Source organism: Epinephelus moara, chromosome 24 (genome assembly GCF_006386435.1).
Source record: "Epinephelus moara isolate mb chromosome 24, YSFRI_EMoa_1.0, whole genome shotgun sequence".
Lineage (NCBI taxonomy): Eukaryota > Metazoa > Chordata > Actinopteri > Perciformes > Serranidae > Epinephelus > Epinephelus moara.
This window is the reverse complement of record NC_065529.1, coordinates 33,842,071-33,863,495: the sequence shown is the minus strand read 5'-3', so window position 1 is coordinate 33,863,495 and position 21,425 is coordinate 33,842,071. Positions and strand designations below refer to the sequence as shown.

Sequence of the window (21,425 nt, the reverse complement as noted above, 5' to 3'; positions counted from 1 at the left end):
TTTACTCTCTTCAGTGTGCAGGCCCTGAGGTGGAACCTGGTGCAGGCAGAGAGCGCCCTTATATGTTGTACCTGCAGGGCTGCAGCACTGTCAGCCTGAGACCCCGGACCAATGGGAAGAAAACATGTGCAAAGGACCATCTGCAATGGAAAAACAAATCCTGTAAAAGATTTTGCTGCACGGGGGAATGGTGTCCAGCTGCCCCGAGTCTTAGTGACAGATGCTTTCTCTTCCTCTCACTTGGCTAACGCGCTTGTTTCTCTGGATCCTCTCATGGCCTTAAATACTCTAAACCTGGATGCTCCTTCGCCCTCTGAATAACACTTTCTTTTACTCTCGGTAGAGAGTGAATTCTCTCGACTGTGAAATACTACTGTGTTTATTAGCAAGCTAAAGCACCGTTTGTGCTTTATGTTACATCTATATTTTGGCAAAACAACTGTGGAAATATCTCATTTACATATTAATACACTGTATATTAATCAGCAGATTAAGTAAATGTACAAGCAATGACCAACACCATCTAACAGCTTCTGACTGACAGTAAAAGCTTTTGTGTTAATATGCTTTAGCCAGGTTCGCAGAAATAAAGTGATAAGTAGTGAAGCATCATCTCATTTACAGCTCTCGTGTTCACTTGAACTGGATGGCATGGTGAAAACCTTTTTGCTTTAGCTTTCTTTAATCTGTCTCTCACAGTAAGCTCTCTATCAGCTTTGGAGGAAGACATCTAATGTTTGTCCCATTCACCTGTACACTCTAGACTTCATTGAGATGTGCATTTGGTCTTTGCATGGTTATTTAATTTTTAGAAATACAGCTGGAAAACAAAGCAATATTTCCTCTGGGTAAGGAATGCTAAAGTTGCAGTTTGATTTTTGTTTCATTCTTGTTTGGTTTTTAAAGCTGCAGCGATCAATATTTTTTGATAAACAGATCAACTTATTAAAGGTCCAGTGTGTAGGATTTAGGGGGATATATTAGCAGACATGGAATGTAACATACATGTTCTCTTCAGTGTATAATCACCTAAAAATAAGAAATGTTGTATTTTCGTTTCCTTAGCATAAGCCGTTTATATTTACATAGGGAGCGGTTCCTTGTCCATGGAGTCCGCCATGTTGCAATGCCACTGTTTCTATAGTCGTTCAGAACAGACAAACCAAAGTCTGGCTCTAGATAGGACCATTTGTGTTTTTATGTCAGCCACCGTGGTTAGCACTCCCTTTGCGAGGAGCAGCATCTGAAAACCCAGATTTTATAACCTGAAACTGCTTTATTTAGTGTTTTTATCTGTTTACATTATTTGCACTGTATGTTCTGGAGAGGAAGAGACCTCTGCAGATAATTTGGCTCCTGATAAAAACCTCCTAAACAATGAACACTAAAAGAAATTCTAACCTGGAGAGGTTTCAGCTGGTTGCAGTCTGCAGTCTTCACCACTAGATGCCACTAAATCCCCCTAAATCTTACACACTGCTCCTTTAATTGTCATTTAAAAAAAAGAAGTGGCTCAGTTGACTGGATATTTTCAGATGTGAAATGCTCCTTAGACAGACTTGACCCACAACGTCATTGTAACCTCGTTTGCTCTATGAAACCAACTGTCCATCACCTGTCCAGCACCACACAACAGACAGATATAGTTTGCAGAGCTGGTGAACATAGTGGAGCATTTAGCAGCTAAAGAGTCATATATTTCCTGCAGGAGACCAAAAAGAGCTCAAATGAGCGTGATTTTAGCGTGGGCTTACATTTGCCAGGACGAAAACACAGCTTTAAATAAATACTAATGTTGCTCTGTGGCTGCTGCCCAGCCAACATTTGTATGTGAGGCCCATGTGGCTAGTAAATGGGCTGAAAAATGGGCCCTACATGGGATTGTTCATGGGTTCCATATTGGTCCCATTCCAGTTTACCCAAGTGGGCCCCAGATGAGATGCCTATTTTTGGGCCCATACCCACTTGGTACCCAGGCAGCCCTAGCATAACCACGTGGGGCCCACTCAAGTAAAGCCATCAACATGGGCAATTGAAATGGGGTCAATATAGGGCTCAATTTTCAACCCATTTACTACCCATATTGGCCCCCCATACAAATGATGGCTTGGTGGATGGGTAAATAACCAACTGTTTGCAACTAAGGTAATAAAACTGTGTGTCAAACCTGTGCTGCTGCCCCCAAGTGGACAAAGTAATCATTTAATAACAGTCTATCATTCATCTTTCAGAGAACAGCTTTAAATCCTTGAGTGAAAATATCTATTCAATACTATTGAAGACATTTTCAGTCTAAACTTTTTTTCTCTCTCTAAAGTACTTTATATACTCTCATATATTATACTACACACCATCCAACGAGACCGTCTATACTTAGTCTTTCTGGATTTGCTGCTTCACCTTTAATCTCCTCCCATTGATAATCTGGACTGAAGCCTGTGTTGGATTCTCTCCGCAGTCAGATGAAGCATATGGCTCCAGCATCTGTGGGCTGATTTACGTCCAAGATTTCCCTGCTTGGCTGCTACAGCAGCAGCTATATTAGGACTAAAGCCCAAGACTCTCATTGACAAAATCTGATTTAACCACTGGCCGTATGTTCTCAATGGACTCCTGCCTCGGTTCAGGTCACCAACTGTTCGTACTTTGAATCAGCTTTCATTGTTGCTTTAAAGTGTAGATGTATTATTTTAATGTGGACTGAAACTCATCCTGGTTACTCTACTTGTGCTATCAAATCCCTTTTTATCACTACTGTTTAATAAATATAGCAGGCTTTCACAGTTTTACGAGATTAACTTTTACTTTTCATGTAATTATAACTCCTAAAATCCATTTACATTAATTTTAATATTTGTTTAGCAATAAAAGTTGCTGCAAAACCTACTGCGCCTCAAATACTTAATTTTGTTGTCCATGCGGGTCTAAATATTAAATATACTTCTTTAGAAGGTCAGCTACAAAAATACATATTTTTCTACTTAATATCTGCATAGATAAATACAAGAAGTGTTATTTTTTAATATGGGTGAATCATAAATGTAGATATTTTTCTCTTTGTGGAAAACAATCTCTCCAAGCTGACGGAGTCGTCTAGAGACTACAGACACGGGGACGTCACCTGGCAGTTATAGACTGTATGCTTAACATTATTAATATTATTTAATTCTCACAGCTGACTCACACTCCCTGCACCGATGGCAGCAGTTCAGCATCAAGTAAGGTCAGCTAATGACATCAACATGCTGTGTATACCTAAAACACAAATTGCAAATGGCAGACGCAGCAACAGTGGAACATTTCAAACTGCTTATTAACCACAACTCCTCGTGACGCCCTCACATTTTATCTCTACTAACTCCTGATTACCTCCGTATTGTATGCGACAGTACTACAAAAACAACAGCATCGTAATATGATCCCCAGTCGAAGTGCCAACACCACAAATACAGACAATGATGAATAACACAGACAGGGGTAATAACACTGGAGCCTGCTAATGTCTGAAACCACATTAGTCTGGACTGAGTATGAGTTACAGCATTTTATAATATAATAGACAACACATTATAAATACACAAAACTGCCTCACCTTGAGATGAACTTGTCGTCTAGCCACACACACTTAATCACTCAAGGGGTTCAGAAAAACATGATAATTCACTTGTGTACTGACTGACTGTCTGTACATAGCCTATGCCTTGCCTTGCTTCCAAGTTTGCATTAAAGAAGCACTAATTGATATTTAGAGCATTAATATAGCACTAAAGAGTAAAGACATAGTGAAGTAATGGCATCCTAAACAGAGAATAAGGTCACGCTCCCTCTGTGTGTTGTAATCCGAGCTTCTCTGTTCTTTGCTGTGGTAGACAGTCTGGCCGTACGTCCATGTTAGTGCATGTCTCTGTTCCACCAGCTAGCTAATCGCTGCCACTATAAAATGCACTCATACATTGGTTACCGCTCAATCGGGAGGTCGTTGTCATGGAAGCATAGCGCCCACCCCTCTGGTTCCCCCTGGTTAACACTGTTAGCTCAGCTGTGGTATTTAGCATCGTTTGTGCTGTTATCACCGTTAGCTACTAGCCACTGGCTCAGCCACCTCCATGTTGAGAGCCGTGTGCAGACAACCTCTGAATCATAGGCTCTAAATATCGTATAGAGCTCCTTTAACGACAGTTCAACAGAGCAGAGTACACATGGCAGCCTCATTACACACAGACTGGGAAACCACTTTATACTCCAGTGCTGGAGTAATGCTAACTGGCTTCAGGTTCTGTATGTGCCAACTAGTTTGTCATAATTTTGTTAAGCACATTATTATGATCAAAAAAATACTAGAGAAAAATATTGACTAGAATAGTGCTGGGGTTAGAGCTACATTACAGGGCTCCATTACTGTAAACACATGACCTGCTTCAGTTGGTTTTGCTTTTCATGGTGCAAATTTGAAATTAATCAAATAACTGACACACGGATTGTAAAAGGTACAGTTCACCCCATATCAAAAATACATATCTGAGTTGAGTTGCAGAGTGTTGGAGATTTCGGCCTTAGAGATGTTGGCCTTCTCTTGAATATAATGTAACTAGATGGCAGCACAGTAAAGCTGCTGCTCCTTCAGTTGGGGTCAGTTGAGGTGGTCCGGGCATCTGATCAGGATGCCCCCTGGCCGCTTGCCATTAGAGGTGTTCCAGGCATGTCCCATCAGTAGGAGGACCTGGGGTAGACCCAGGACACACTGGAGGGATTACATATCTTGTCTGGCCTGGGAACGCCTTGGGGTTCCTCAGGAGGAGCCGGAAAGCATCGCTGGGGAGAGGGCTTGTGGTTCTCTAAGTACCAAAAAAATATATGTCAAAAAAAAAAAAGTCATTTTCTAGAAATCCAAGATAATCCACAGACCTTGTTGCGAACTACACGGGCTGAATGTATCGCCATGCAGGAGGAAGCATCTACTCATGAATGACAAGCTCGCGCTTGTGACAGCAGAAGGTGTAAACACCAATGCGTCCTCCTCAGCTGAGCTGTAATGTTAGCTAACTCAGTGGTGCTAGGTGAGGTAGCAGTAGATGCACACTTCCTGCTGCGTTTGTTGAGTTTTTCAAATGTATTTTTTTGGTACTTTGAGCACCACAAGCTGAGTGCCATCTAGTTCCATTATAGTCAAGAGAAGGCAGACATCTCTACAGTCAATGTCTCCTACACTCTGCAAATCACACCACAATGATTTAGACTGATAAACAGAACTGCAGGTAATATAATATAAGAGGAAACATTTGCATTTTTGATTATGGTGTCGACTGTCCTTTTAAGACCCTGGGAGTCTAGGACCACAGGGTCTTAGTCCACAGTGACCTACAAGAATAACTTTATATACAAATGTATTATTTATTTGTATCCCTGGCTGTTTAATTTGTACAGATATTGCATGACTGTATGTTCTCTATATAAGAGGGACATAAAATGCTGTAGACCTGTGGCTCTGGTCCTGGTCCTGAGCTGCAGACTCGACTCCAGTCCAGGTTTTGTGGTGGATTTTACTGGCAAGGCGCAGCAATCCGCAGCATCCCCACACGTAGCCAGCCACACACGCTGTCCGAGAAGCTGCTATGAAGTTACACTATTAAAGTAAACAAAAACATTTATAGATAGATTATCCCAATTACTAGATAGGAGCGCACTTTATATAGACGCAGCCATGTCCATACAAGTATTTCATAAGCACATGCATGCTGTAATGTCTTTATATAACTTAACTATATCGCTGTAAATGTGTTTGTGTTTACTCACAATGACCAAAAGGCGCAGGAGTGAACGTATATCAGCCTGAGTGGATAATCTGCAGTGCATGTTAACTTTGAGGGAAAACTGAGGCAGCATGGTCCTTTTTTAAGAAAAACAAAAAGTGAACTTCCTGTTTCGGGGTGGTCCACAGACTGTGGAGAAAGGGAGGGAGGGAGGGAGGAGGAGAAGGGGGTGCGCATTCCCGCATTGGCTGTGCAGCCAACTCCAGGGCGCTTTGAGGGACTCCATAGCCCGAACATGGGGTTCAATTTTGTCACCGTTTGCGTAAAGTGACTCTGAAGCGAAAACGCGATGGAAAAGCGCTGCTGAAAACAGGATAAAGTGTCGGTTTCTGTGAAGAATCCAGTCATCTCCATCCGAGCGCGTCTGTGCCAGAAAGTCGAGAGAAAAGGAGAGGAGAAGGGAGGCTTTACTGGAAACTCAGACTCTCGCAGTCCTTGGACACTCTGAGCTCCTCCAAGGACTCTGGGATTCAAGTCAAAAAGTTTCATGCTGAATGTTCCTGCATTAACCTGAGGTGAGTGATGGTGATTCATATTCGCTTTTCAAATCACGGGCGACCACTGATAAAAGCTTAATTACGAGTTTATCTGTAGTTGGAGGGTTGTGTTTAATTATTCGGCACCAGCATAATCACTGTCTGACTTTCTGAAGTTGGAAAAACTTGTGTTATTACTGAAGTCCTCTTAGTAAGCCCTCTTTTGGATTTATCGCTCCAGATGATTGTGCGCGACTTTTACGCATTGGAAGCACTGATTTAAATTAATTAGGCTGCTTTACACTCCCTGTACACTGAAGATTTCAGTGATTAAGTTGCATAATATTTCTACTAACCGACTTAAGTGTGTATTGCCTCACGCCGGTTTTTGTGGATTCATTCCTCCTCATGCAAAGTAGCGCTGATCCTGTCTTTCCTACCCATCTGTTGAGATGTGAGGAACACTGCTGCCACGAGTGAACGAGTTAAGACATCAGTAAATGTACATTTTCCTGCCTTCACATACGTTTATCTCTCAGGGGGAAAGTGCTTATTTTAGAGGTCTGACTACAAGCCCAGTTTAAAAAATCATCTGGCACAGCCGAGGGTCGCAAGGCCACCCGAGAACAGCTGTTTCTTGTAACCTGAAATACCTGAGGTGCCAATATCTTTTCCAAATGTGAGTTTCTGTTGGGACACCCACAAAACACCAGCACTGAGCGCTGTGTGAGGCATCAGGAGGAGGAAAACTCCTGTAACTGCCCCATCAGCCCATGAAATAATGTCTCAAATGAATGTTTTGCAGCATTTTTGTCCCTTCTTTTGACTAAAATAAACACGCACTGAAGCCTCCCATAATCCATCTCTAATCTGAGATAGATTATTGAATCTAATCTAATTATATCTCTATAAGAGATGACTGTAGCTGCTAATGTGGGAAGATTAGGCTGCTGGTCTTCATGTAGTGGCCCTGCACTGAAGAGCGTCAACACTGGACTCAATAGAAGAGCCAAACACTTATTTCTTCCACAGTGACAGTGAGAAGTGCTGAGCACACAAACTCACAACCTCCCTAAACAGTATTTGCACAGACACACTCACATACCCAGAGTGAGTGTATTTGTAAGCCACAAAGGGTCTTTAGTAGATCTATCAAAACATAAGAGCGGAAGTCGGTGATTTATTTGAGAAGTTTTTAAGTGAAATGGTGGATTATGTGTCAAATAATTGTTGTATTATTTACATTTTTAATTGATAACACCGGACAAGAGGTAAAAAAACAGTGTGCTCAGCAGTTGTAACTGTCTTGTGTGAGGTGGAAATTAAGCGTATAAGCACCTCAGACATTTTGTTTGATTACAGGAAAACAGAAAATACAATCAAGTACAGATTTTTTTGCAGAGAAGCCGTTCTCAAGGTTGAGACGGGAGAGAGTTTTCGAAGGGAGGAAAGTGCACTTGTCCTTTGGCCACGTGTGAAAAGCTCGGCAGGGGAGCTTCCTCACCCTCCCTGGTCTTTATCAAGTGTGTTAAGGCCAAAAGGCTCCTTAATGGGAATGCTCTTAAACAAACAGACCATACAGGAAGCAACTGTCCTCCTGTCCAGTCACAGGAGAGGACTGATGTGGTTTATCAGAGCACTGATAAGTCTCTATCAGGCTGAATACAATTGAATGTGGTGGCATGAATTCCTTCTCCCATTAGGCCAGTAGAAATAAGAGCTCCCGTGGCTCCTTAAAAAGCTTTAAAATAAAATCAAGATAATTAAGATCACAAATTGTCTTAAAATGTACCGTAAATTAGCTGCACGTATTAAATCTGCAGTGTTGATGGTTGAGGCGAGATAACTTTTGGAGGTGTGTGGCACCAGTGGATGCAAGGTGTAATTCATACAGAACGTTTTTGGCTTGGGACAGGCTGTTCTGACGACTTTTATTATATAGCTTATTAGTATGCTTGATCTGTTCTCTGATTGGTTAACTATTTGCAGCGGCGTAGGTTTCAGTTTGGGGTCCTCCCCCTGGAACTTTTTCAGTGTTAAACACTTAATTTCCTTCCTTCTTGAGAATTCTTCTGCATCAATGTATGGAGGAAGGGTCTTCAATTTCAAAATAAAAGACCTCTGCTACTTACATATTTTTATTGAGGGGGACGCCCTCCCTGAATCTACACCTTGTTTGAATGGAAAAGTTTGAATTGACAGTAGTCACAGCACTAAACAAAAGAAAGGAAAAATCAAGTTTTGTTTTTCCAGAGTAGGGCTCAATACATTATCTCTCCTTTCCATCAAAGGAACTGTTTCAAAACTGTTTTGGGACTTGAATTATATTTGTTGAGGTCTTAAAAAGCTTTGAATTATATGTTAAAAATGGTGCAAGAACCCTGATAAACAAATGTAGCAGAGGATTTTTGTAATGTATGTTTAATCTGTTCACTTAAGCAACATACAAAGCAGAGGTAATCTGAGAGATGACAGTCGTTCATTAAGAGACGCATAACTGCAACATACATGGACTCTTTGTGGCTCTCTCTGGCATTAATAATGTGGACAATGTTTGATTTCTGTGTACTGGCCGCCAGTTACGTGACACACTGGTACCCAGAGGCAGGCAGCAACAAGTGGTGTGTTTTTGTCCAGATTCCATTTTGGTCCGCTCAGCAAGAAACATGTGTCACGTGATGCCCTGCAATCCCCCCCTCCTCACCAATCCTCCTCCCCAACACCCTCCTCCCACCTTCCAGTGAGAGGGAGGTGAGGGGGAAGGAGGGAGAGAAGAGAGGGGGGGAGAAAGACCACCCTCACTGGGATCACAGCCCCTCAATCAGACCCTTTCACACCCTGTGAACCTGAAACAATCAGGGTTTAATAGCAGCTGTCTGTCTGTGCCGGCCCTGGCTAAAACCATGTAGGCTCACAGCGCGGAGCCGATCGGCTTCGGCCCGCTGAGAGAACAGAGTAGACAGGCCTGGGGATGCTCCAAAGGACACATAAGCAAAGACACACAATCAAACACTCCTTTTCTCCCTTTATCCCCCTGCTACTCTTTTCTCTCCTCATCTTCTAGTTTTCCTCCCATACTTCATGAAGAGACATGAGGCTCTCTCAGATCGCTGGTGTCAGGGTCTGGTATTTGAAGGTTATTTTGGTTCATCGGATCACGTTTGTGTTGTTTTCAAACCACTGTGAGGCTTTGTTCACGTTGTGTGTCGTCATTTGTGGACGTTGTTCACTGAGACCAGAGTGAATTGATTTTGTGGTTTGTTGTTTTGGTTATCATTGAGCCAAACTCTATCCCATGGGGGCCATCTGAACATCACGACAAGAAACCACAATAATCACCTTTGCCAGTAATCTGTATTCACTGAAAATAGTTGCACAAGGTAAGACTGCACTGACGGTATCACTGAAAACACCTCTTCCTAGAAATATAATAGTGAACACATCAAATGATGCTGAAATGAGGATGAATGACACCAGAGGGCAAAGGCATTAGACACTTTACACAGCTCCACTCACATTAGCCAAAGGGCACACACATAATAGAAGGGGGAAATGTTGCAGTCATGGGAAATATTCTGAAAATCATTGTTCATGGTCACTTAGAGCTTTCCCACCCATTAGAAGGCGTATCAGACAAATTGATCTGCAGAGACAATCAGTTCAAAGCAGTAGAAAAATGAGAGGTCGGCTGAGTTAGATGTAATTATTTCAGTGGACGGATGATGGGAAGTGTCAACTGGACATTCCCTACTAATGTTGGTTGTTCTGGAAAATAAGGATCCCATAACCTTCCACTATTTTCTGGCATTTTATAGACTAAGCAATAAATCACTCTAAAAATGGTTAATAGATTAATCAATGATGGAAATAACTGTCCATGTGCTTCATTTAGTTTTAATCACACTGTGTCAAGAGGCTCATCAGCTGAGAGCTGGCATCAATCAGGACATCCCATAAAACAATCGTACTGCCAAAGGGAACATTAATGTTGGATGACTCTGCAAAAAATCCTGGATAACGTTCAAAGACAACTACAGCAGGGTTAAGGTTAGCAAAAGATCATGGGTATGGCAAATAAACTGCGGTTAAGGTTTGGTGAGGGTTATGCAACTCAAACACTTGGTTAAGGTTCAGAAAAAATGGTGGTTGTGGTTTTAAAAAAAAGCGTACAGTAATGTTCTGAAAGAGGACGTGAACTCTGGCCTTTTGCATAAAGTTCACAACGTCTCATCCATCACCCCGACCTCAACTGTGTCTCCCAAGAAATTCTGTTTATACATCAACATAGATGCTGAACATGTCTGCTAACTGTTCACTGGCAGTCATTTTGTTTGCCTAAAATATACAGTACACTCTTGCAGTATAATATCAACCAACCGCACAGGTTGACTGTGCAAGCAGCTTGCTACTACCTGTAGTTTATTCTAAGGTGGCACCCTCTAGTGGCTGAATGAATTATTACAGGAGCAGAGGAGGAAGCGATTTGATGTAGCTTAAAAAGTGACAAAGTCCACGTAATGTTGTAGGGAGCCCCAAAAGGTGGGAAGGAGGGGTCAAACAAACGCAGGACTTTCACCCAGGAGACCGCTGTTCCCGTCCTGAAGTCAGTGTTGACTTTTTTAAATAATAGCGTAGCCTACTATGCTAGTGTGTGTAGCATAAAACGCTAGTGATATAAGTGATGTGTTGTATGTGATGTATGTCATGTGAGATAAGTGACGTTGCGTTAGTAACAAAAGTACTAATTTAATGCCAAACCACAATGTTTTTCCTAAACTAAACGTCACTATGTAGTTTTTAGCTTACACCTAACCAGATATTTTCCGATTGGAGACGAACTGAGGCGGGACATGACGCGGAGTCCCTTGCCATTCCTTTAATTTGTCTGACTATTTCTGCGTTGGCCCCTAATAACAGAAGTTCCCAAATCTTTTCATCTCTCCAGTTGGACATTTTTGTTGCCGTCTTCTTGTAAATGACCCTTCTTTTTTACCCTGGGAGGTTTGTTTTCTTCTGGTTTTGCGCAAGCCTCATGACGTCCTTAACATGCCTGCTAGCTCGCTGTGAATTCTCTCGACAATTACCTGCTCTATTCACACATGGGCTCAGTTGCACATTACATAGACTTAGCACTATGGAGCTGGCAGGCCATTTAATGTCCGATCCTACTGATTTGCAATTCTGTGTTTCACATCTAGCACATATCGGGTAATGTCTACATCATTTCAGGTTTGCAGTGCATGTGTGAAAGGTGTTTATGACAGTAGACTGAACATCTTTGGGTTGTGGATAAAACGAGACATTTGAATACGTCATCTTGGGCTTTTTCTGACATCTTATAGAACAAACAACTCGCCAATGAAAATAACTGTTAGTTGCAGCCCTAATTCCTAAAGGACACCAGGCTGCAAATGAAGGGCAATAGCTGGGAGCACAAAAAACAATAATACAATGGAGGGCCACCCAAACATGTTCCTGGTGATGTCCTGATCCTAAAAAACCTAATATTGTACCAACTAACCAGTCGTCCTGTTCCCTAATGTGGGAATACTCCGGCTTAACTCACTGCTTTAAGGCCTTAACGCTACATGTGAAAGGTCAGGTCACATGTGCAGCACTGAGAATAATGTTGTTTGTATTTTACAGTAAATGCAGTGTTTGTGTGTGCCTGAGGGAATATGTGTGTGAGTGTGTTTGTGATATAGATTTAAGCATCGCTGCTGACAGTAAAAGGCGGAGTCGTCCCCTTCCCCATCGTCCCGCCTCCGTCTTTGAATGAGGGTGGCGGTTTTTGATAAATTTGTGTGTGTGTGTGCACGCATGTGTGTAAAAGCAGTTAGGCATGCAGACTGTTAACTATCATCTCATGTGGTTGATATTAGAAATCAAACTAGTGCTAATAGGATCCAGGTGAGATTGTGAATTGCTCTCATATGCACACAGCCTACGGTGGTACTTTAGTCATTTCTCCGTGTTACTTTAGCTCGGTTTGTAACAATGGGTGTGTGTGGTTGGGTTTTCTTTGAGAGATGGTGGTCGGCTGTGGATGACAAAGGCGAAACATTAGCAGGAGGAGGCAGAGGAAAAAAATGTTATTTCTTTTCCAGTTATATAAGTTTTCCAGTTGATAAAAGTGAATCAAACTGCTGTAGGTAGGATAGAACTGTGAGTGATAACTGGATGAGTTTGTTGTTCACAGGTGTGTGTAGAGTGTTTATATTCTTGCATGATTTTGTACCTGTATGTGTGAGTCGCTTTAGCCACATGTGTTTCAATGTGTGTGTTCTCAGCCGCTGATGACTCACGGCGCACTGTCCTGTCGGAAGGCAGAACGAAGAGGAGGGGGCGGTGTTTGTTATTTCACCAGGTTGCCATAGCCACAGTGCATTAGGGTGCTGCCATCATCAGTGTAATTACAACGCAAGTGTCTGACAGTCACCCTCCTCGCTGCCTGCGTCTCTCTGACGTCCACCAATAAGACCAGTGTTTCCTTTATGCTGCTGGATAGCCATGCAGGGTCATCCTGAGAGTTACTGTGTGATATGATGACTTTTTAAAGCCTTTTAAGTTCAACACAACACGCCAGAACAAAAAACATCTGGATGAAACGTTGCTCCAGATTACAAATGCTTTCTTTGCCTTTGTTCCCTCTCCAACAAAACTGCCATCCCTCATTTTAACTTTAAGTAGAGAGGTTACATTACTGCTCTTAGCAGCTTGTGTGTAAGTCACTAAATTTTCCAGTGCCGTTTTTATGTGATAAGCTATTACATTTTACTGCTGGAATAATTATTTCCGACTTCCCCGAAGCAAGAGGGAGAGAGATAGACAGAGGGAGACGCTTAGTTGAGAACGAGTGCAGAGGCATATCGATGTTGCGTGTGTTTGTGATGAGCTTTCTGGACAACAACTCTGTTATCTGACATGAGATAACATCAGGAGATCCGTGGCTTGACAGATGTTCTCGGGCAACTTGCAATTCCACATACCACATACCACACACTCTGCTTAATGTACACAGCAATTATCTATAGACATTAATATATAAAGCAACAAGGATATTTGTGATCACTCATGTGGTGGTATGCAGCAAGCTTCACGTTTAGATGTTAGATATGCACAAAGATGCAGCTGCACATGAGGGCTAATGTGTTTGATATTTTATTCAGTTTATTTTTATTTGACGCAGCACCAGTTGGCACCAGCAAGTGCTTTTCAGGGGCTGAGTATCATTTGTAATTTTATTAGAGTGTCAGTCCTGCAGAGCAATCCTCTTTCAGTAGCTTAGTTTTGGAAATATAAACAGGCTTTAAACTTTTGTTTCACTTAAAGGTCCAATTTGTAGAATTTAGGGTCATCTGTAATGTTCTTTAATATTCGTGATGTTTTCATCAGTTTATTATCACCCAAAAATAACAATCATTGTGTTTTCGTTAATGTAGAATGAGCTATTTATATCTACATACAGAGTGGGTCCTCTTCCATGGAGTCCGCCATGTTGTTTCTACAGTAGCTCAGAATGGACAAATCAAACACAGGCTCTAGATAGGGCTATACGCATTTCTGCATCCGCCACCGTTGTTCTCCTCCCACTTGGCACGAGAGAAGTCTCAGTTCTGCAACCTCAGCACTAGATGCCAATAAATCTAATGTTGTGCTCACACTGAACATGCGTTACTTGCGCGAGTTTGAAGACTAGAATATTTTGTGTTGACTCGCTTTATACGTGCAAATAACTCACGTCATACGCGCATGAAATCGCTGAATCAATGAATGAATCCCCGGAGGATCTCAATGCTAGTTGGCTATCGTGGCGCGAATTGGTTGCTGAAGTTCAGATTTTTCAACTCTCACGAATAAGCATATGACGCAAAATCGTACTCCTCGTTTAATTTGTGCTGCTTTATTCGCATATTTTACATCATGCCACCTAGTGGGAATTTGCGTCTTTACGTTGACTTTACATGTAATACACTCGCGCCACTTGTTTTATTCGCGCCAGTGTGAACACAACATAACACGCTAGACTTTTAATTAAATATGAAAAGTGTTTAACTCATCAGCATTAAAAATACATAACTTTGCCTGAGGAAAATGTAATTTGATTTAGTTCTTTAGGATCAGGAAATATCAAAGAAAAGGTAAACAAGACTTAAAATTTGCCCAATTATTCTATTTGAACTTTGGATATTTGACAAATTTGATAGTCGATGTAAAGGACACTTTTCAGTCAAGTTTCGCTACCTTGCTTTTACCTGTTTTCCAACAAAACTAGTGTGCATATGTTATTTTAAATACGGGAAAACCCGCTAAAAATAGGTAACAGGCTACATTCAACGTAATGAACAAACTGGAAAACAGGTTAGTAAACAGTAGAAAGCAGCATGGAGGCCCGTGAAAATGCTGACAGTGGGTAACTTTTTCTTTATATCTTTTACTAACTCAATCTCTTTCAAACTTTGTGCCAATGAATTTGTAAGGATGTTCAAACACTGCTTGGATGGAGAGAGATGAAATTTGTGGTAGCACGTCACAGTATCACACAGGAAAAGTTTCCATCACTGCCAATCAGTGCTGGAACTGATCAATACTGTGATTATTGCAGAGTCATTTGTCCTGAGAATGAGTGCTGATTGTAACTTTTCCCACTAAAGACAAAAGCCACATATCAGTGGGTGTTAGTGGGCTTTTTGTCCAGTGGAAAGGGGTTTTAGTGTAGACTGTAGAGCATTTGTATGTTTTTACCTCAACCTATGATTGCTGGGCGGTGAGTTAATGACTGTTCAATGATTATGTAAAGATCTTGCAAAGGATAAATCGAGCGATACCAATATTTCCAAGATAAAAAACTGTGTAAACTTTCCATAAGATTTGTGTAAAAAGCTGTTTCAGAAAGCGAGTAAATGGAGTTCAGATACATTTACCCTCTACAGAATCTACTTGTATATATTTTTAAGTGAAATGAAGGACATCTCAATGTGTTCCAGGTTTACAGAGTTCTAAAAACTAAATTTCAAACAATGGGTGACCCAAACCACATTCACTTCGTACTGCATGTTCATGAGAAAAGAATAGTGTGGTCAGCCTCCTAAAACCACAAAAAAGATGAAGTTCATTCTCTTTGTGTTTTCTTCTCCTCTCCTTGTTACTTCTCATCCAAATGTTTCCAGTTCTGTGTAAATCTCCCTCCTCGTTCCCATTCTTTCTCCTCCTCCTCCTTCTCCTCCTCCCCCTCTTCCTCCTCGGCCTCTTGCGTCTTTTTCTATTCCTGTTTCCCTGCTCTGTAAGTAAGTGACAGTTGTGAGAAGCTACAGTGGCTTGCTGATGCCACGTTAACCAGATCAGATGCCATAACAGGAAGTCGGTCCACATGCATGGACGTAGCACAGTGACACACGCACATGACTTACTACCGCTGCAAGCCAAATGCAGGCCGTGCCGTCACCGATACACTGACATGAATCTGCTGTGGGTCAAAGGTAACTGCTCCCTCAGTCAAACAGTCTCATATTTACTACAACAGATTTGACATGACATTCGGTCTGCCGAGCGTTTTGATCAGACTTCAGGCTTCGTGCTGACAGTCGCAGACTCTCACTGATGACTCAGAGAAAACTCTGCACCTTCATTTAATTCATAAGGAACATCTGTTGATTGTTCTTGTAGCACAAACGATGATAAATCCTCCGTCAAAGAGAAGCAAATGCGACCGAGCCGAGCTCATTCAAGCTGAAGAGCTCTGCAGCACGTGATTTACAAAAGTGATGTGGTGTGCTTGTTTGTCTTTTTGTTTTGTTCTGTTGTTTTTATTGTGATAGCCTAAACTGAAGTGACTGGATGTTTTCTTCTGTTGCATCAAATATTGTTTACAGTTATGTTCCCTGTGGTCCGTTGCCATAAAACGTAAATGGAAACTAGCGGTCTGACTTTGTGTTGAAGCTGTTACAGAGAAAATAATTCCCTTCAGGAAACAATAAACTATTGGAAGGTTGTGAGATGTAATTAACTCTGTTTCAACAAAGCTTCGCTGTCGCCTCTTTTACAGGAGGCTAGAGAAGAAGATCGTACAGTAAGACAGAGAAATACAGTTCCTGTGCATTCGGTGCATATTCGCAAACTTAATTAAGCCTTTAGGAAAATAATATTATTGGCACACGTTGAGAAAGAGCTTTCCATTTTCATTAGCGGTGGAATTTGTTGGAAAGGAAAGAAGGGCAAAAGAGACTAAAGGGTGAAGGAGAGAAACATTTCATAGTGAGTGTGGAGGAGGGAGAGAGAGAGAGAGAGATGCAGATTGTTTTAAATCCGCAGCGAGTCAGGCTCTCAAATTTATGCCCATGGGCTGCTTCTTGGGTGGGCTGCAGGGAGGGCGGTGCGCTAGCTGGAGCAGGGGAAAGTTGCCGACTCCAGACTGCTCGCCTTGCTCTGAAGCTTGGCTTTTCCTGCTGGAACACATTTACAACTCAACCGTCCTGACTGGCTGACTGGTTGCCTGGCCCTGCCCCGCCTGACTTCACTACACCGACTGATTTTCTGCCACTTATTGAGCAACCACCGCTTTCCATGTTTTAGATGGTTTATCTCATTTTAATGACGCATTTCTTGTTTTTAGCAAGAGAGAAGTCGTCAAGAAATTATCAAAAAGTTTTCATATGTGAGAAAGCTTCTGTTCTTTTTGTAAAAATGGGAAGTTTAAAGAAACTTCCAGGCTGAAAACTGATTTCCTTCAAGAACTAGTTTGTCCTCCATAAACGATTCACGTCTCAACCCAAAAACTTGGATCAGATAAGACATAATTCTGTCTCCTCTGTATTTCATGCCAGCATTGACTGTTTGTTTTGCTCAGCATGAGAAGGATCCGGGCCCACATGTAGCCTTCGAATAGATTCCCTGATGTTTAGGATGTAGGAGAGTAGCTCACTCAACAACCAGCTATCAGACAGTTTGTTTTTCACAGTGGAGATTCAGGGCTGGATAGAAGCTGCTCACAGGGGCGTCAGCTCAACATTAAATGTCATAAAAAGTCAAATGTAGGAAGAATCCTGTGGTAAAACTGAAATTTAAGATATTGTTTAATGTTGAAACAACTTGTTGCCTTAAACAATATGAACCAGTTTGAGATCTTCCTCATGTTGTGTCGTACTTAAACTCTGAAAGGGCTGTTCAGTGCTGAGTTTCTCCAACTTTTGAAAGCAGGGAGGTTTTCTCTGCCTCAGTAACAGCGCAGGACTGAAGGCTGAATACACAGCGAGGGGGATGACATCAGCAGCATGTAAATCAGCCGAGCAGCCCAGGCAATAATCTAAACTTCAAATTTAGAGGCTGGTTGCTCGGTTCACCACGATAATTTGCTGACTTACATACACACACACACATGTCCATGCATGCATACACACTACAACAATAGGAAGCCAGAGGAAGTAAACAAGTAGTTGCTTCAGTCTGAACAGGGATCATTTATCTTGTGATTTCTTTTCGAGACTTTAATCACAAAATTAAAAACAAAGTCAAACAGACATTATCTTTGAAATTGAAGGAGCAGTGTGTAGGATTTAGAGAGGTTGAGTTGAAAATAGCAGTGAGGAATGCAAACTGCAACCAGCTGAAACTTCTCCTGGTTAGAATTTCTTCAGTGTTCATTGTTCAGGAGGTTTTTACCAGGAGGCAGATTATCTGCAGAGGTTTGATCCTCTCCAAAACAAACAGACCAGGTGATGAAGACAGGTAAAAACACTGAATAAAGCAGTTTCATGTTGAAAAAATCCATGTTTCATCTACCCTGTTTGGCACATTTCAGATGATCTGCTCACCCTGCCTTTGCAAATGCTCACCAGTCTTTTCTGATAAGTTTATGTGTGCTCATTTTATGTCTGATCCAGACATTCAAGAGGTTTTAACTGTGAGCCGAATTATCTGCAAAGGTCACTTCCTCTCTAAAACAAATGGACCTAGTGATTTAAATCAATAAAAACACTGAATAAAGTAGTTTCACGTTACAAATCAGTTTTTCTCCTATGCTGCTCACCTTTTTAAATTTGAAAACTTAAGATCTAGATGTTCAGGAGGTTTTCACCAGGGACCAAATTATCAACAGAAGTCTCTCCCTCTCCAAAAAATATATGGAGATGGTAATTTAAACATGTTAAAAACACTGAAAAAGCAGTTTCATGTGGTTTATTCAAAACTGTGAAATGCCACCACAAGTTTTATCCTTCTTCATCCCAGCAATGTTTGAACATCCTTACAAATTCATTGGCACAGAGTTTGAAAAATAGATTGAATAAGTCAGAGATATAAAAAAAAGAAGTAACCCACCGTTAACATTTTCCCTGGCCTCCCTGTTGCTTTCTGCTGTTTACTAACTATAGGCTATTACCTATTTTTAGTGGGTTTTCCCATATTTAACAAAACCTGCGGTTCAGTGGTTTTCTCTGTTCTTTGCTATTGTAGAAAAATGGAGATGCAAGATGGCGATCTCCGTATGCGAGGACTAACACCATATATAGATATGAATGGCTCATTCTTAGGTAATGAAAACACAACGATTCTCATTTTCACATAATTATACACCAAATGAATCCCCTAAATCCTACACACTGGACCTTTAAAACTCTGCCTTAGGAAGGAAAAGAAATGCACGTGGGTGTATTTCTTCTTCCAAGCAGTCTCAGCTCATTCCAGCCTGTGTGTCTGGCTGCTTTGTGAGCTAATTCGCTCTGAAGGTATTACGGTTATTGGAAGGCTTGTAAACCATTAAGTCTTTATTTACAAGAGAAAGAAAAGAGGGTCTGGGTAACTGCGTGGGGGCGAGTTAGGTCTTGGTACGAGCGCTGACCCCACTGTAAGTGATCAGGACAACTGAATTTCTCGGCCTGCGGGACATCTGGTCCTATTTGCAGCAGACTGCAGACCACTCCTCAATTACATAATTGTGCCCATTAATTACATGAGTAGGGCCTTCATTTCCTGGTAGCCAATAACTAACAAAAAGAGAGCCAGTAAAGAAGGACTCTAAGACACACATGATTATAGTGTGTGTGGTGAAACATGAAACATGGCCTCCCATGTGTAAGAGCAGCCCAAGGTTAAAAAGCCACACAGTATATTGTATTTCCAGCGTTATGCTGAGAGGAGTGTGTGAACATCCACGGAGCTCGTGTAAACTTCATTCTCATGGTCGAGTTTCAGAGTAAAGCGGGAGTGAAGTGACGTGGCAACACAGCTGTTAGTTAAACACTCATTCTTGATGTTAAAATCTTCAGACAGCTTGTTGTTATTTCAGCATCAGTAGCCACTGTTGTTGGCCACACACAAAGCTCCCTGCAGGTCAGTTCTCCTGGTGAAGACCCGGAGAAACACCTACATGTTGTGACTGGATGGATGCAGGTGTGATGGCTGTGGTGGGTTTCACACCGTGACCGTGCTACTCACGAGAGCTTCTGTTTGAGTGGGAGGATGATGGCTACCTTAAAGTTTCTGAAATGACTGATCCAAAAATGACCCACTGATACTGGATAGTGCCCTTTTTGTTTTCCAAATGCCCAGAAAAACATTACTCACATGCCCATACATACACTGAAACAACTATTAGTTGATGTAGTTGTTCCTCATGTCCACACTTGTCTTGAAGAGATCCTATATCTATTTAAATGTACTGTACGTGATGGGGGACAAAATCCTACTGATTCTTTTCATTACTGATTCATTATTTAGACTATAAAATGTCAGAAAATAGGGAGACATGTCTAAGTTCCTAGTCCAAGGTGACATTTTCAAATGTGTTTTTTGTGCGACCAACTGTCTAAAACCTCAAGAGATTCAGTATTACGTGTGACAAGGACAAGCATTAACCCCTCACATTTTAGAAGCCGGAATCACCAAATGTTTGGCATTTTCGCTGAAAAATGGTTAAAAGATCGTGTGATTTATTTGCTGTCAATCAGCTAATCAGCTAATCGACTATTTGACTAATTGACAGATCCTAAATCCTGCCCCCTCCTTAGTTACTGTAGCCAGATTGTACAAGCATGACAAAAATTAAAATGGCGATGTCAGTGGCATTTAGCCGGCTGCTGGAGTGTGTAATGGATTGTTTCTGAGCGTCAAGCAACATAGCTTCAAGAAGCCAAATGCAAGGACCAAAGTAGCCTATGCAATGGAAGAATATGTCATCAATGGGATGCTAGACATCGTGAATATCCAAATAAATAACACTAAAAGTTGCTCAGGGTGGCACATAGCCTTACAGGGATAGGCTAAGGATCTGACATAGGGCTAACTCCTCTTGATGTAGCTATATGTTAGCTAGCTAGTTAGCTGGCATTTTGCTAACATTGGCAAAGTTAAGATGTGACTATATACAACATCATGTATCCAAAAGGATTGTGGGCCCTACTTTACACCTGGCACAAAGTGGTGCACAGCACAGCGCAACTGTCATTGCTAGTTTCAGATTGATGCAGCTGTCATTTTTATGGCCAGGACCCACATTGTGAAAGTAGCAAATGTACCTGCGCCCATCTATGCACCCATGGATGTGTAGGTCTTCACATTAACTGTGGGTGGGCGCATAGTTTGTCATGCGAATGGGTTGTGGTTCTGTGAAATATTACATCAATAATGAACAAAGTATTTATTACATTCTTTATAATGTGAACATAGCAGAGAGCAGAGCAGAGCTGCAGATCTGCTGTCCAACTCCTCATTAAGAGAGACACTATGCATATTTACACACTTCGGGGCAGCGTAACTTCTTAGATTATTTCAGCAGCTAAAAGTTTAGTTCTGTTTCTTTTGTCAAGTTTATAACTATAGTCTTTAGTTTTGCTGCTTAAGAGCACGATATTTGCTGCAGTGACATCACTGCTCTTTGTAATTACTCTCCCCAGAAAACCACTCACTAATTTGTCTTTGAAGGGGAATGGATGGCACTCTGATTGGTTGAATTGATGTTACGCCCAAAACCCACCTATGATCAATTAAGAAAATAAATACAACCCCTTTGCACCCTACGTAGCGCCCAGACTATGTGTGGTGAAGGTGGAGTTGGACACGCCCTAAATGTACTTGCACCATGCACTTCAGGCGATGCGCTATAGATCATTTAAATAGGCCCCCCCCCCCCAAAGTCCCCGAGACA

The 21,425-nt window shown here is 41.6% G+C and overlaps 1 protein-coding gene across 1 annotated transcript in view; it reads left to right on the top strand.

The window, feature by feature from the left end:
* Nucleotides 1–5,989: 5,989 nt before the first annotated feature.
* Nucleotides 5,990–21,425, top strand: part of gli1 (GLI family zinc finger 1) — a 76,334-nt gene continuing 60,898 nt past the window's right edge. The window contains exon 1 of the mRNA XM_050038357.1: nucleotides 5,990–6,325. The gene's annotated coding sequence lies outside the window, so the exon portion shown is untranslated. The remainder of the gene's footprint in view (nucleotides 6,326–21,425) is intronic.